This window comes from Triticum urartu, chromosome 3, assembly GCF_003073215.2.
Source record: "Triticum urartu cultivar G1812 chromosome 3, Tu2.1, whole genome shotgun sequence".
Lineage (NCBI taxonomy): Eukaryota > Viridiplantae > Streptophyta > Magnoliopsida > Poales > Poaceae > Triticum > Triticum urartu.
The window spans coordinates 512089879-512106778 of record NC_053024.1 but is presented as its reverse complement, the minus strand read 5'-3'; positions in this window follow the sequence as shown (position 1 = coordinate 512106778).

Here is a 16900-nt window from a genome sequence, read left to right as displayed (position 1 = left end):
GAACCCTCTATTTGAGTTTCCAAGATACAAAGTACAGAGGGGGTAAACTGCTTCGTTAGGTCTTGAAGCTCTCGAACTGTCGCGGGTTTGCCAGCCTCGCGATAGTTCCAACAAAGAAGACTCATTGTGCTAGGCGCGACCCCACTAGGGAGCCCGCCAAACGCGCATCAGGGGTTTTGTTTGCAGTCGTGTTCTTTCCATTGGTCTTCTCATTTGTCAACGTTCTTGGTTTGTTCCTTTTCTGCTCCTATTTTGAGGATGGACTAGGTGGAACCTCAGTTGGACCCGGAAGTAGCAGAAGGTTGCTTGCAACGGGCGCTGGTGCCAAAGAATCCATCCCGGCTCCCCTCTTCCTGTTCCTTTCTGCCTCCATCATGGAGACGTCTCTGTCCTCCTGTTCTCTGTCAGCTTCAGAAGGATCTTTCGAGGTTGTATGCTCTGCGGGTCCGCATGCACGACCGTGACCCCTTCCCGATCGTCCTCTGCCCCATCCGCCTCATGATCCACTGCCTTCAGATGAGTTGCGGCCTTCTCCTGGCCCGTTACCCGGACCTTTGAACCAAGTTGCTCTTAGGTCTTTGAAAACAAGGGCTTTCGGGGGGTGAACTCCATCACCACACTCCTTGAACAGATGGCCCATGTACCCACAAACCGCACACCAGTCCGGAAGGCGTTCGTATTTCACCCTAAAGATCACCCTCTGGAGCGAATCTTTCCTCTTGATCACCAGCGACACGGCGTTCTTAAGAGGTTTTGTAACATCAATTCTCAGTCGAACCCGTGCAAAATTCCCCTCCAAATCACGAGATTTTGGCTCTGCAAAGATGAACTCTCCCACTGTAGCGGAAAGAGCTTTGATCTTGGGAAAGAAACCATCTGGAAGATCATGGATCTGCATCCATATCTCAATCTTATTCAGCTCAATTGTTGACGGCTTGTTGAACCCATCATACTGCGCGATGACCACGGCCTTCCCTTTGAACATCCACAGGCCTTCCTCCATGACGCGCTCCCAACCACCGAGGCAGCCAAACCGCATCGTATAGAGGTTATCCTCGAGAGGACGGATCTTTACCTCCTTAGCCAAATCCCATGCAATCCTCATGTTTCTCAAGAACCAATATTGGCTATAGGGTTTTTCTGTGTGAACCCTAGCGATTGCCATCCACCAGGTCGATTCCACCGGTAGTTCCTCGTCCTCAATCACAACATCTTGGAGATCATCCTCTTTCAGCCCTAATTCCTCCATCATCGCCTCCAGGTCGGAGACCGCCTGTCTTGATCCCGGTGCAATATCCTCCATTATGGCCGCAAAATCTTGTGGGCCTTTAGCTGGGCCGGCCCATTATGGTCCACAAAATCTTTTGGGCCTTCAGTTGGGCCGGCCCATTTAAACTTGATGGGCCGGTCCACGTGTCAACATATCATAGGCGCGTCTCACCCATTGGATGAGTGACACATGTGCCAACGCGGGCCTGACACATGTCTCCTCCAGCCAATGATGATTTTACATGTGGAAAATCCCCATTGGTCGGGGCTGTTAACGGGTTATCGGATCCAAAACCCGACCCGATAGCTTAACAGCGTTCCGTTACGGTGGATGCCACGTTTCGGTCACCCTTGACGAAAGCACTTCTGTGACGCGCGATTTATCATCATGGAAGTGGACACTTCCGTGATGATAATTTTGGTAATGTCATGGAACACTTCTACGACAGCACAGGTATGACTATCTTGATTCTGTCATAAATTTGTCATGGATGTACATGCATGACAAAAAACGCTACCTACTGTGACAAACACGTCTCATCACGGAAGTGTATTTTTTTGTAGTGATACTAGTGACAATCTGTTTGTCTATGTATTCACACATGTATCATGTTTTCGGTTAATACAATTCTAGCATGAATAATAAACAGTTATCATGATATAAGGAAATAAATAATAACTTTATTATTGCCTCTAGGGCATATTTCCTTCAGTCTCCCACTTGCACTAGAGTCAATCATCTAGATACACAATAATGATTCTAACACCCATGGAGTCTTGGTGCTGATTATGTTTTGCTCGTGGAAGAGGCTTAGTCAACGGGTCTGCAACATTCAGATTCGTATGTATCTTGCAAATCTCTATGTCTCCCACCTGGACTTGATCCCGGATGGAGTTGAAGCGTCTCTTGGTGTGCTTGGTTCTCTTGTGAAATCTGGATTCCTTTGCCAAGGAAATTGCACCAGTATTGTCACAAAAGATTTTCATTGGACCCGATGCACTAGGTATGACACCTAGATCGGATATGAACTCCTTCGTCCAGACTCCTTCATTTGTTGCTTCCGAAGCACCTATGTACTCCGCTTCACACGTAGATCCTGCCACAACGCTTTGTTTGGAACTGCACCAACTGACAGCTCCACCGTTCAATGTAAACACGTATCCGGTTTGCGATTTAGAATCATCCGGATCAGTGTCAAAGCTTGCATCAACGTAACCATTTACGATGAGCTCTTTGTCACCTCCATAAACGAGAAACATATCCTTAGTCCTTTTCAGGTATTTCAGGATGTTCTTGACCGTTGTCCGGTGATCCACTCCTGGATTACTTTGGTACCTCCCTGCTAAACTAATAGCAAGGCACACATTAGGTCTGGTACACAGCATTGCATACATGATAGAGCCTATGGCTAAAGCATAGGGAACATCTTTAATTTTTCTCTCTATCTTCTGGAGTGGTCGGGCATTGAGTCTTACTCAACTTCACACCTTGTAACACAGGCAAGAATCCTTTCTTTGCCTGATCCATTTTGAACTTATTCAAAACTTTGTCAAGGTATGTGCTTTGTGAAAGTCCTTATCAAGCGTCTTGATCTATCTCTATAGATCTTGATGCCCAATATGTAAGCAGCTTCCCTGAGGTCTTTCATTGAAAAACTCTTATTCAAGTATTCTTTTATGCTATCCAGAAATTCTATATCATTTCCAAACAACAATATGCCATCCACATATAATATTAGAAATGCTACAGAGCTCCCAGCCACTTTCTTGTAAATACAGGCTTCTCCAAAAGGCTGTATAAAACCATATGCTTTGATCACACTATCAAAACGTTTATTCCAACTCCGAGAGGCTTGCACCAGTCCATAAATGGATCGCTGGAGCTTGCACACTTTGTTAGCACCCTTTGGATCGATAAAACCTTCAGGTTGCATCATATACAACTCTTCTTCCAGAAATCCATTCAGGAATGCAGTCTTTACATCCATTTGACAAATTTCATAATCATAAAATGCGGCAATCGCTAACATGATTCGGACAGACTTAAGCATCGCTACGGGTGAGAAAGTCTCATCGTAGTCAATACCTTGAACTTGTCGAAAACCTTTTGCAACAAGTCGAGCTTTATAGACAGTAACATTACCGTCAGCGTCAGTCTTCTTCTTGAAGATCCATTTATTTTCAATGGCTTGCCAATCAACGGGCAAGTCAACCAAAGTCCACACTTTGTTCTCATACATGGATCCCATCTCAGATTTCATGGCCTCAAGCCATTTTGCGGAATCTGGGCTCACCATCGCTTCTTCATTGTTCGTAGGTTCGTCATGGTCTAGTAACATAACCTCCAGAATAGGATTACCGTACCACTCTGGTGCGGATCTTACTCTGGTTGACCTACGAGGTTCAGTAACAACTTGATCTGAAGTTTCATGATCATCATCATTAACTTCCTCACTAATTGGTGTAGGTGTCACAGGAACCGGTTTCTGTGATGAACTACTTTCCAATAAGGGAGCAGGTACAGTTACCTCATCAAGTTCTACTTTCCTCCCACTCACTTCTTTCGAGAGAAACTCCTTCTCTAGAAAGATTCCAAATTTAGCAACAAAAGTCTTGCCTTCGGATCTGTCATAGAAGGTGTACCCAATAGTCTCTTTTGGGTATCCTATGAAGACACATTTCTCTGATTAGGGTTCGAGCTTCTCAGGTTGAAGCTTTTTCACATAAGCATTGCAGCCCCGAACTTTAAGAAATGACAACTTTGGTTTTTTGCCAAACCATAGTTCATAAGGCGTCGTCTCAACGGATTTTGATGGTTCCCTATTTAACGTGAATGCGGCTGTCTCTAGAGCATAACCCCAAAATGATAGCGGTAAATCAGAAAGAGACATCATAGATCGCACCATATCTAGTAAAGTACGATTACGACGTTCAGACACACCATTACGATGTGGTGTTCCGGGTGGCGTGAGTTGCGAAACTATTCCGCATTGTTTCAAATGAAGACCAAACTCGTAACTCAAATATTCTCCTCCAGGATCAAATCGTAGAAACTTTATTTTCTTGTTACGATGATTTTCAGCTTCACTCTGAAATTCTTTGAACTTTTCAAATGTTTCAGACTTATGTTTCATTAAGTAGATATACCCATATCTGCTTAAATCATCTGTGAAGGTGAGAAAATAACGATACCCGCCGCGAGCCTCAATATTCATCGTACCACATACATCTGTATGTATGATTTCCAACAAATCTGTTGCTCGCTCCATAGTTCCGGAGAACGGTGTTTTAGTCATCTTGCCCATGAGGCACGGTTCGCAAGTACCAAGTGATTCATAATCAAGTGGTTCCAAAAGTCCATCAGTATGGAGTTTCTTCATGCGCTTTACATCGATATGACCTAAACGGCAGTGCCACAAATAAGTTGCACTATCATTATCAACTATGTATCTTTTGGCTTCAATATTATGAATATGTGTATCACTACTATCGAGATTTAACAAAAATAGACCACTCTTCAAGGGTGCATGACCATAAAAGATATTACTCATATAAATAGAACAACCATTATTCTCTGATTTAAATGAATAACTGTCTTGCATCAAACAAGATCCAGATATAATGTTCATGCTCAACGCTGGCACCAAATAACAATTATTCAGATCTAAAACTAATCCCGAAGGTAGATGTAGAGGTAGCGTGCCGACCGCGATCACATCGACTTTGGAACCATTTCATATGCGCATCGTCACCTCGTCCTTAGCCAATCTTCGCTTAATCCGTAGCCCCTATTTCAAGTTGCAAATGTTAGCAACAGAACCAATATCAAATACCCAGGTGCTACTGTGAACATTAGTAAGGTACACATCAATAACATGTATATCACATATACCTTTGTTCACCTTGCCATCCTTCTTATCCGCCAAATACTTGGGGCAGTTCCACTTCCAGTGACCAGTCTGCTTGCAGTAGAAGCACTCAGTCTCATTCTTAGGTCCAGACTTGGGTTTCTTCTCTTGAGCAGCAACTTGTTTGCCGATCTTCTTGAAGTTCCCCTTCTTCTTCCCTTTGCCCTTTTTTTCTTGAAACTGGTGGTCTTATTGACCATCAACACTTGATGCTCCTTCTTGATTTCTACCTCCGCAGCCTTTAGCATTGCGAAGAGCTCGGGAATCGTCTTATCCATCCCTTGCATGTTATAGTTCATCATGAAGCTCTTGTAGCTTGGTGACAGTGATTGAATAATTCTGTCAATGACGCTATCATCCGGAAGATTAACTCCCAGTTGAATCAAGTGATTGCAGTACCCAGACATTCTGAGTATATGCTCACTGACAAAACTATTCTCCTCCATCTTGCAGCTGTAGAACTTATTGGAGACTCCATATCTCTCAATCTGGGCATTTGCTTGAAATATTAACTTCAACTCCTAGAACATCTCATATGCTCCATGACGTTCAAAAAGTCGTGGAAGTCCCGGTTCTAAGACGTAAATCATGGCACACTGAACTATCGAGTAGTCATCAACACGCGACTGCCAGGCATTCACAATGTCTGCGGTTGCTGGCACAGGTGGTACACCTAGCGGTGCTTCCAGGACGTAATTCTTCTATGCAGCAATGAGGATAATCCTCAAGTTACGGACCCAGTCCGTGTAATTGCTACCATCATCTTTCAACTTTGCTTTCTCAAGGAACGCATTAAAATTCAACGGAACAACAGCACGGGCCATCTATCTACAATCAACATAGACAAGCAAGATACTATCAGGTACTAAGTTCATGATAAATTTAAGTTCAATTAATCATATTACTTAAGAACTCCCACTTAGATAGACATCCCTCTAATCCTCTAAGTGATCACGTGATCCATATCAACTAAACCATGTCCGATCATCACGTGAGATGGAGTAGTTTCAATGGTGAACATCACTATGTTGATCATATCTACTATATGATTCATGCTCGACCTTTCGGTCTCCGTGTTCCGAGGCCATATCTATTATATGCTAGGCTCGTCAGGTTTAACCTGAGTATTTCGCGTGTGTAACTGTTTTGCACCCGTTGTATTTGAACGTAGAGCCTATCACACCCGACCATCACGTGGTGTCTCAGCACGAAGAACTTTCGCAACGGTGCATACTCAGGGAGAACACTTATACCTTGATAATTTAGTGAGAGATCATCTTATAATGCTACCGTCAATCAAAGCAAGATAAGATGCATAAAAGATAAACATCACATGCAATCAATATAAGTGATATGATATGGCCATCATCATCTTGTGCTTGTGATCTCCATCTCCGAAGCACCGTCATGATCACCATCGTCACCGGCACGAAACCTTGATCTCCATCATAGCACCGTTATCGTCTCGCCAATCTTATGCTTCTACGACTATCGCTACCGCTTAGTGATAAAGTAAAGCATTACAGCGCGATTGCATTGCATACAATAAAGCGACAACCATATGGCTCCTGCCAGTTGCCGATAACTCGGTTACAAAACATGATCATCTCATACAATAAAATTTAGCATCATGTCTTGACCATATCACATCACAACATGCCCTGCAAAAACAAGTTAGACATCCTTTACTTTGTTGTTGCAAATTTTATGTGGCTGCTACGGGCTTAGCAAGAATCGTTCTTACCTACGCATCAAAACTACAACGATAGTTTGTCAAGTTGGTGTTGTTTTAACCTTCACAAGAACCGGGCGTAGCCACACTCGGTTCAACTAAAGTTGGAGAAACTGACACCCGCCAGCCACCTGTGTGCAAAGCACGTCGGTAGAGCCAGTCTCGCATAAGCGTACGTGTAATGTCGGTCCGGACCGCTTCATCCAACAATACCGCCGAACCAAAGTATGACATGCTGGTAAGCAGTATGACTTATATCGCCCACAACTCACTTGTGTTCTACTCGTGCATATGACATCTACGCATAAAACCAGGCTCGGATACCACTGTTGGGGAACGTAGTAATTTCAAAAAAATTCCTACGCACACGCAAGATCATGGTGATGCATAGCAACGAGAGGGGAGAGTGTTGTCCACGTACCCTCGTAGACCGAAAGCGGAAGCGCTCGCACAATGCGGTTGATGTAGTCGTACGTCTTCATGATCCGATCGATCAAGTACCGAACGCACGGCACCTCCGAGTTCAGCACACGTTCAGCCCGAAGACGTCCCTCGAACTCCGATCAACCGAGTGTTGAGGGAGAGTTTTGTCAGCACGACAGCGTGGTGACGATGATGATGTTCTACCGACACAGGGCTTCGCCTAAGCACCGCTACGATATTATCGAGGTGGACTATGGTGGAGGGGGGCACCGCACACGGCTAAAAGATCAATGATCAATTGTTGTGTTTATGGGGTGCCCCCCTTCCCCCGTATATAAAGGAGCAAGGGGGAGAGGCGTCCGTCCAGGAGAGGGGTGCGCCAGGAGGAGTCCTACTCCCACCGGGAGTAGGACTCCCTCCCTTCCTTGTTGGATTAGGAGAAGGGGGAAGGAGGAGGAGAAGAAGAAGGAAAGGGGGGCGCCGCCCCCCCCCTTCCTTGTCCAAATCATACTAGAGGGGGAGGGGGTGCGGCCTGCCCTGGCCGCCCCTCCTCTTCTCCACTAAGGCCCATGTAGGCCCGTTAAACCCCGGGGGGGTTCCGGTAACCCCCGGTACTCTGGTATATATCCGATAACCCCCGAAACCATTCCGGTGTCCGAATATAGTCGTCCAATATATCAATCTTCATGTATCGATCATTTTGAGACTCACCGTCATGTCCGTGATCACATCCGGGACTCCGAACTACCTTTGGTACATCAAAACATATAAACTCATAATATAACTGTGATCGAAACTTTAAGCGTGCGGACCCTACAGGTTCGAGAACTATGTAGACATGACTGATACACGTCTCCGGTCAATAACCAATAGCGGAACCTGGATGCTCATATTGGCTCCCACATATTCTACGAAGATCTTTATCGGTCAAACCGCATAACAACATACGTTGTTCCCTTTGTCATCGGTATGTTACTTGCCGCGAGATTCGATCGTCGGTATCTCAATACCTAGTTCAATCTCGTTACCGGCAAGTCTCTTTACTCGTTCCGTAATACATCATCCCGCAGCTAACTCATTAGTTGCAATTCTTGCAAGGCTTAAGTGATGTGCATTACCGAGTGGGCCCAGAGATACCTCTCCGACAATCGGAGTGACAAATCCTAATCTCGAAATACGCCAACCCAACAAGTACCTTTGGAGACACCTGTAGAGCACCTTTATAATCACCCAGTTACGTTGTGACGTTTGGTAGCACACAAAGTGTTCCTCCGGTAAACGGGAGTTGCATAATCTCATAGTCTACGAACATGTATAAGTCACGAAGAAAGCAATAGCAACAAACTAAACGATCAAGTGCTAAGCTAACGGAATGGGTCAAGTCAATCACATCATTCTCCTAATGATGTGATCCCGTTAATCAAATGACAACTCTTTGTCTATGGCTAGGAAACATAACCATCTTTGATCAACGAGCTAGTCAAGTAGAGGCATACTAGTGACAATGTTATACTAGTGACACTCTGTTTGTCTATGTATTCACACATGTATATGTTTCTAGTTAATACAATTCTAGCATGAATAATAAACATTTATCATGATATAAGGAAATAAATAATAACTTTATTATTGCCTCTAGGGCATATTTCCTTCAGTCTCCCACTTGCACTAGAGTCAATAATCTAGATTACACAGTAATGATTCTAACACCCATGGAGCCTTGGTGCTGATCATGTTTTGCTCGTGGAAGAGGCTTAGTCAACGGGTCTGCAACATTCAGATCCGTATGTATCTTGCAAATCTCTATGTCTCCCACCTGGACTTGATCCCGGATGGAGTTGAAGCGTCTCTTGATGTGCTTGGTTCTCTTGTGAAATCTGGATTCCTTTGCCAAGGCAATTGCACCAGTATTGTCACAAAAGATTTTCATTGGACCCGATGCACTAGGTATGACACCTAGATCGGATATGAACTCCTTCATCCAGACTCCTTCATTTGCTGCTTCCGAAGCAGCTATGTACTCCGCTTCACACGTAGATCCCGCACAACGCTTTGTTTAGAACTGCACCAACTGATAGCTCCACCGTTCAATATAAACACGTATCCGGTTTGCGATTTAGAATCATCCGGATCAGTGTCAAAGCTTGCATCAACGTAACCTTACGATGAGCTCTTTGTCACCTCCATATACGAGAAACATATCCTTAGTCCTTTTCAGGTATTTCAGGATGTTCTTGACCGCTGTCCAGTGATCCACTCCTGGATTACTTTGGTACCTCCCTGCTAAACTAATAGCAAGGCACACATCAGGTCTGGTACACAGCATTGCATACATGATAGAGCCTATGGCTGAAGCATAGGGAACATCTTTCATTTTCTCTCTATCTTCTGCAGTGGTCGGGCATTGAGTCTTACTCAACTTCACACCTTGTAACACAGGCAAGAACTTTCTTTCCTGATCCATTTTGAACTTATTCAAAACTTTGTCAAGGTATGTGCTTTGTGAAAGTCCAATTAAGCGTCTTGATCTATCTCTATAGATCTTGATGCCCAATATGTAAGCAGCTTCACCGAGGTCTTTCATTGAAAAACTCTTATTCAAGTATCCTTTTATGCTATCCAGAAATTCTATATCATTTCCAATCAACAATATGTCATCCACATATAATATTAGAAATGCTACAGAGCTCCCACTCACTTTCTTGTAAATACAGGCTTCTCCAAAAGTCTGTATAAAACCATATGCTTTGATCACACTATCAAAACGTTTATTCCAACTCCGAGAGGCTTGCACCAGTCCATAAATGGATCGCTGGAGCTTGCACACTTTGTTAGCACCCTTTGGATCGATAAAACCTTCAGGTTGCATCATATACAACTCTTCTTCCAGAAATTCATTCAGGAATGCAGTCTTTACATCCATTTGCCAAATTTCATAATCATAAAATGCGGCAATGCTAACATGATTCGGACGGACTTAAGCATCGCTACGGGTGAGAAGGTCTCATCGTAGTCAACTCCTTGAACTTGTCGAAAACCTTTCGCAACAAGTCGAGCTTTGTAGACAGTAACATTACCATCAGCGTCTTTCTTCTTGAAGATCCATTTATTCTTAATGGCTTCCGATCATCGGGCAAGTCAACCAAAGTCCATACTTTGTTCTCATACATGGATCCCATCTCAGATTTCATGGCCTCAAGCCATTTCACGGAATCTGGGCTCATCATCGCTTCCTCATAGTTCGTAGGTTCGTCATGGTCTAGTAACATGACTTCCAGAACAGGATTACCGTACCACTCTGGTGCGGATCTCACTCTGGTTGACCTACGAGGTTTCGGTAGTAACTTGATCTGAAGTTACATGATCATCATCATTAGCTTCCTCACTAATTGGTGTAGGAGTCACAGGAACAGATTTCTGTGATGAACTACTTTCCAATAAGGGAGCAGGTACAGTTACCTCATCAAGTTCTACTTTCCTCCCACTCACTTCTTTCGAGAGAAACTCTTCTCTAGAAAGGATCCATTAGCAAAAATATCTTGCCTTTCGGATCTATGATAGAAGGTGTACCCAACAGTTTCTTTTGGGTATCCTATGAAGACGCACTTTTCGATTTAGGTTTGTGCTTATCAGGCTGAAACTTTTTCACATAAGCATCACAACCCCAAACTTTAAGAAACGACAGCTTAGGTTTCTAGCCAAACCATAGTTCATACGTGTCGTCTCAACGGATTAGACGGTGCCCTATTTAACGTGAATGTAGCTGTCTCTAATGCATAACCCCAAAACGATAGTGGTAAATCGGTAAGAGACATCATAGATGCACCATATCTAATAAAGTACGATTACGACGTTCGGACACACCATTACGCTGTGGTGTTCCAGGTGGCGTGAGTTGCGAAACTATTCCGCATTGTTTCAAATGAAGACCAAACTCGTAACTCAAATATTCTCCTCCACGATCAGATCGTAGAAACTTTATTTTCTTGTTACGATGATTTTCCACTTCACTCTGAAATTATTTGAACTTTTCAAATGTTTCAGATTTATGTTTCATCAAGAAGATATACCCATATCTTACTCAAATCATCTGTGAAGGTCAGAAAATAACGATACCTGCCGCGAGCCTCAACACTCATCGGACTGCATACATCAGTATGTATTATTTCCAACAAGTCTGTTGCTCGCTCCATTGTTCCGGAGAACGGAGTCTTAGTCATCTTGCCCATGAGGCATGGTTCGCAAGCATCAACTGATTCATAATCAAGTGATTCCAAAAGCCCATCAGCATGGATTTTCTTCATGCGCTTTACACCAATATGACCTAAACGGCAGTGCCACAAATAAGTTGCACTATCATTATTAACTTTGCATCTTTTGGCTTCAATATTATGAATATGTGTATCACTACATCGAGATTCAATAAACCATTCACCTTGGGTGTATGACCATTGAATGGGTGTATGACCATTGAAGGTTTTATTCATGTAAACAGAACAACAATTATTCTCTGACTTTAAATGAATAATTGTATTGCAATAAACAAGATCAAATCATATTCATGCTCAACGCAAACACCAAATAACACTTATTTAGGTTCAACACTAATCCCGAAAGTATAGGGAGTGTGCGATGATGATCATATCATTCTTGGAACCACTTCCAACACACATCGTCACTTCACCCTTAACTAGTCTCTGTCCATTTTGCAACTCCCGTTTCGAGTTACTAATCTCAGCAACTGAACTAGTATCAAATACTGAGGGGTTGCTATAAACACTAGTAAAGTACACATCAATAACATGTATATCAAATATACCTTTGTTCACTTTGCCATCCTTCTTATCTGCCAAATACTTGGGGCAGTTCTGCTTCCAGTGACCAGTCCCTTTGCAGTAGAAGCACTTAGTCTCAGGCTTAGGTCTAGACTTGTGCTTCTTCACTTGAGCAGCAACTTGCTTGCCGTTCTTCTTGAAGTTCCCCTTCTTTCCTTTGCCCTTTTCTTGAAACTAGTGATCTTGTCAACCATCAACACTTGATGCTTTTCTTGATTTATACCTTCGTCGATTTCGGCATCACGAAGAGCTTGGGAATCATTTCCGTTATCCCTTGCATATTATAGTTCATCACGAAGTTCCAATAACTTGGTGATAGTGACTAGAGAACTCTGTCAATCACTATCTTATCTGGAAGATTAACTCCCACTTGATTCAAGTGATTGTAGTACTCAGACATTCTGAGCACATGCTCACTAGCTGAGCTATTCTCCTCCATCTTGTAGGCAAAGTGCTTGTCAAAGGTCTCATACCTTTCGACATGGGCATGAGTCTGAAATACTAATTTCAACTCTTGGAACATCTCATATGCTCCGTGGCATTCAAAACGTCTTTGAAGCCCCGATTCTAAGCCGTAAAGCATGGTGCACTAGACTATCAAGTAGTCATCATATCGAGCTCGCCAAATGTTCATAACATCTGCATCTGCTCCTGCAATCGGTCTGTCACCTAGCGGTGCATCAAGGACATAATTCTTCTGTGCAGCAATGAGGATAATCCTCAGATCACGGATCCAATCTGCATCATTGCTACTAACATCTTTCAACTTAGTTTTTCTCTAGAACATATCAAAATAAACGGGGAGCTACATCGCGAGCTATTGATCTACAACATAGTTATGCAAATACTATCAGGACTAAGTTCATGATAAATTAAAGTTCAATTAATCATATTACTTAAGAACTCCCACTTAGATAGACATCCATCTAGTCATCTAAATGATCATGTGATCCAAATAAACTAAACCATGTCCGGTCATCACGTGAGATGGAGTAGTTTTCAATGGTGAACATCACTATGTTGATCATATCTACTATATGATTCACACTCGACCTTTCGGTCTCCAATGTTCTGAAGCCATATCTGCATATGCTAGGCTCGTCAAGTTTAACCTGAGTATTCCGCATGTGCAAAATTGGCTTGCACCCGTTGTATGTGAACGTAGAGCTTATCACACCCGATCATCACGTGGTGTCTGGGCACGATGAACTTTCGCAACGGTGCATACTCAGGGAGAACACTTGTACCTTGAAATTTAGTGAGAGATCATCTTATAATGCTACCGTCGAACTAAGCAAAATAAGATGAATAAAAGATAAACATCACATGCAATCAAAATATGTGACATGATATGGCCATCATCATCTTGTGCCTTTGATCTCCATCTCCAAAGTACCGTCATGATCTCCATCGTCACCGGCATGACACTATGATCTCCATCATCTTGATCTTTATCAACGTGTCGTCACATGGTCGTCTCGCCAATTATTGCTTTTGCAACTATTGCTATCGCATAGCGATAAAGTAAAGCAATTATATGGCGCTTGCATCTTATGCAATGAAGAGACAACCATAAGGCTTCTGCCAGTTGCCGATAACTTCAACAAAACATGATCATCTCATACAAAAACTTATATCTCATCACGTCTTGACCATACAACAACAAAACATGATCATCTCATACAACAACAGAACATGATCATCTCATACAACAACTTATATCTCATAAAACATGACCATATCACATCACAACATGCCCTGCAAAAACAAGTTAGACGTCCTCTACTTTGTTGTTGCAAGTTTACGTGGCTGCTACGGGCTGAGCAAGAACCGTTCTTACCTACGCATCAAAACCACAATGATAGTTTGTCAAGTTAGTGATGTTTTAACCTTCTCAAAGACCGGGCGTAGCCACACTCGATTCAACTAAAGTTGGAGAAACTGACACCCGCCAGCCACCTGTGTGCAAAGCACGTCGGTAGAACCAGTCTCGTGTAAGCGTACACGTAATGTCGGTCCGGGCCGCTTCATCCAACAATACCGCCGAACCAAAGTATGACATGCTGGTAAGTAGTATGACTAGTATCACCCACAACTCACTTGTGTTCTACTCGTGCATATAACATCTACGCATAAACCAGGCTCGGATGCCACTGTTGGGGAACGTAGTAACTTCAAAAAAAATCCTACGCACACGCAAGATCATGGTGATGCATAGCAACGAGAGGGGAGAGTATCGTCCACGTACCCTCGTAGACTATAAGCGGAAGCGTTATGAGAACGCGGTTGATGTAGTCGAACGTCTTCACGATCCGACCGATCCAAGTACCGAACGCACGGCACCTGCGAGTTCAGCACACGTTCAGCTCGATGACGTCCCACGAACTCCGATCCAGCATAACTTCACGGGAGAGTTCCGTCAGCACGATGGCGTGTTGACGGTGATGATGTTGCTACCGACGCAGGGCTTCACCTAAGCAGGGCTACGATATGACCGAGGTGGATTATGGTGGAGGGGGGCACCGCACACGGCTAAGGGATCAATGATCAACTTGTGTGTCTACAGGTGCCCCCTGCCCCCATATATATAGGAGCAAGGGGGAGGCCGGCCGACCCTCTATGGCGCGCCAGGAGGAGGAGTCCTCCTCCTAGTAGGAGTAGGACTCCCCTCTTTCCTACTCCTACTAGGAGGGGGAAAGGAAGGGGGAGAGGGAGAAGGAAAGGGCCCCCCCTCTCCTAGTCAAATTCAGACCAGAGGGGAGGGGCGCGTGGCCTGCCCTAGGCCAGCACTCTCTCTCTCCACTAAGGCCCATAAGGCCCATTATTTCTCCCGGGGGGTCCGGTAACCCTCCGACATTCCGGTTTTCTCCGAAATCACCCGGAACACTTCCGGTGTCCGAATATAGTCGTCCAATATAATGATATTTACGTCTCGACCATTTCGAGACTCCTCGTGATGTCCGTTATCATATCCGAGACTCCTAACTACCTTCAGTACATCAAAACACAAAAACTCATAATAGATCGTCACCGAACTTTAAGCGTGCGGACCCTACGGGTTCGAGAACTATGTAGACATGACCGAGACACGTCTCCGGTCAATAACCAATAGCGGAACCTGGATGTTCATATTGTCTCCCACATATTCTATGAAGATCTTTATCGGTCAAACCGCATAACAGCATACGTTGTTCCCTTTGTCATCGGTATGTTACTTGCCCGAGATTCGATCATCGGTATCTCAATACCTAGTTCAATCTTGTTACCGGCAAGTCTCTTTACTCGTTCTATAATGCATCATCTCGCAACTAACTCATTAGTCACAATGCTTGCAGGGCTTATAGTGATGTGCATTACCGACTGGGCCCAGAGATACCTCTCCGACAATCGGAGTGACAAATCCTAATCTTGATCTATGTCAACTCAACAAGTACCATCGGAGACACCTGTAGAGCACCTTTATAATCACCCAGTTATGTTGTGATGTTTGGTAGCATACAAAGTGTTCCTTCGGTAATTGGGAGTTACATAATCTCATAGTCATAGGAACATGTATAAGTCATGAAGAAAGCAATAGCAGTAAACTAAAACGATCAAGTGCTAAGCTGACGAAATGGGTCAAGTCAATCACATCATTCTCCTAATGATGTGATCCCGTTTATCAAACGACAACTCATGTCTATGGTTAGGAAACATAACCATCTTTGATCAACCAGCTAGTCAAGTAGAGGCATACTAGTGACATTCTGTTTGTCTATGTATTCACACATGTATCATGTTTCTGGTTAATACAATTCTAGCATGAATAATAAACATTTATCATGATATAAGGAAATAAATAATAACTTTATTATTGCCTCTAGGGCATATTTCCTTCAGATGTTTGGCGATTGTGGGGGGAACCGTTGGCCTAACGGCCGAGCGAGCGCCCATGGTAAAACCGCCGAGCTAGAGGACCTGTCCTGGAATTAAGGCCCTTCCACAAGTGATATTGTCATTGATGACAAGGCGAGCCATCGATCCTTCTATCGACAACACAATGGAACTCTCAATGAAAGCACCAATGTCGGTGTCAAAACCGGCCGATCTCGGGTAGGGGGTCCCGAACTGTGCGTCTGAGGATCGAAGGTAACAAGGGACAAAGGGAACACGATGTTTACCCAGGTTTGGGCCCTCTTAATGGAGGTAAAACCCTACGTCCTGCTTGATTGTATTTGATGAGTATAGGGGTTACAAGAGTTGATCTACCTCGAGACCGTAATGGCTAAACCCTAGATGTCTAGCCCATGTGAATTCTGATAGCCTCTACTGACTAAACCCTCCGGTTTATATACACACCGGAGGGGCCTAGGGTTGTACATAGTCGGTTCGTGGAAGAAGGAAGTTACATATCCGGACATCAATCTTGTCATCCACGCATAGGAGAGTCCTACCCGGACACGAGGGAAAGCCTTATGCTTTGTATCTTCACGGCCCATCAGTCCAGCCCATATCGAATAGCCCGGACACCCGAGGACCCCCTAATCCAGGACTCCCTCATGCACCTAGAACACAAAAACACCAATCGTTAGCCGTGTGCGGCGCCCCCTCCACAATTTACACCCCGGTCATTGCTACCTCTTGAGCACTGCGTTGGTTTTCCCCGAAGAGGAATGGATGATGCAGCAAAGTTGCGTAAGTATTTCCCTCAGTTTTTGAGAACCAAGGTATCAATCTAGTAGGAGGCTACGCGC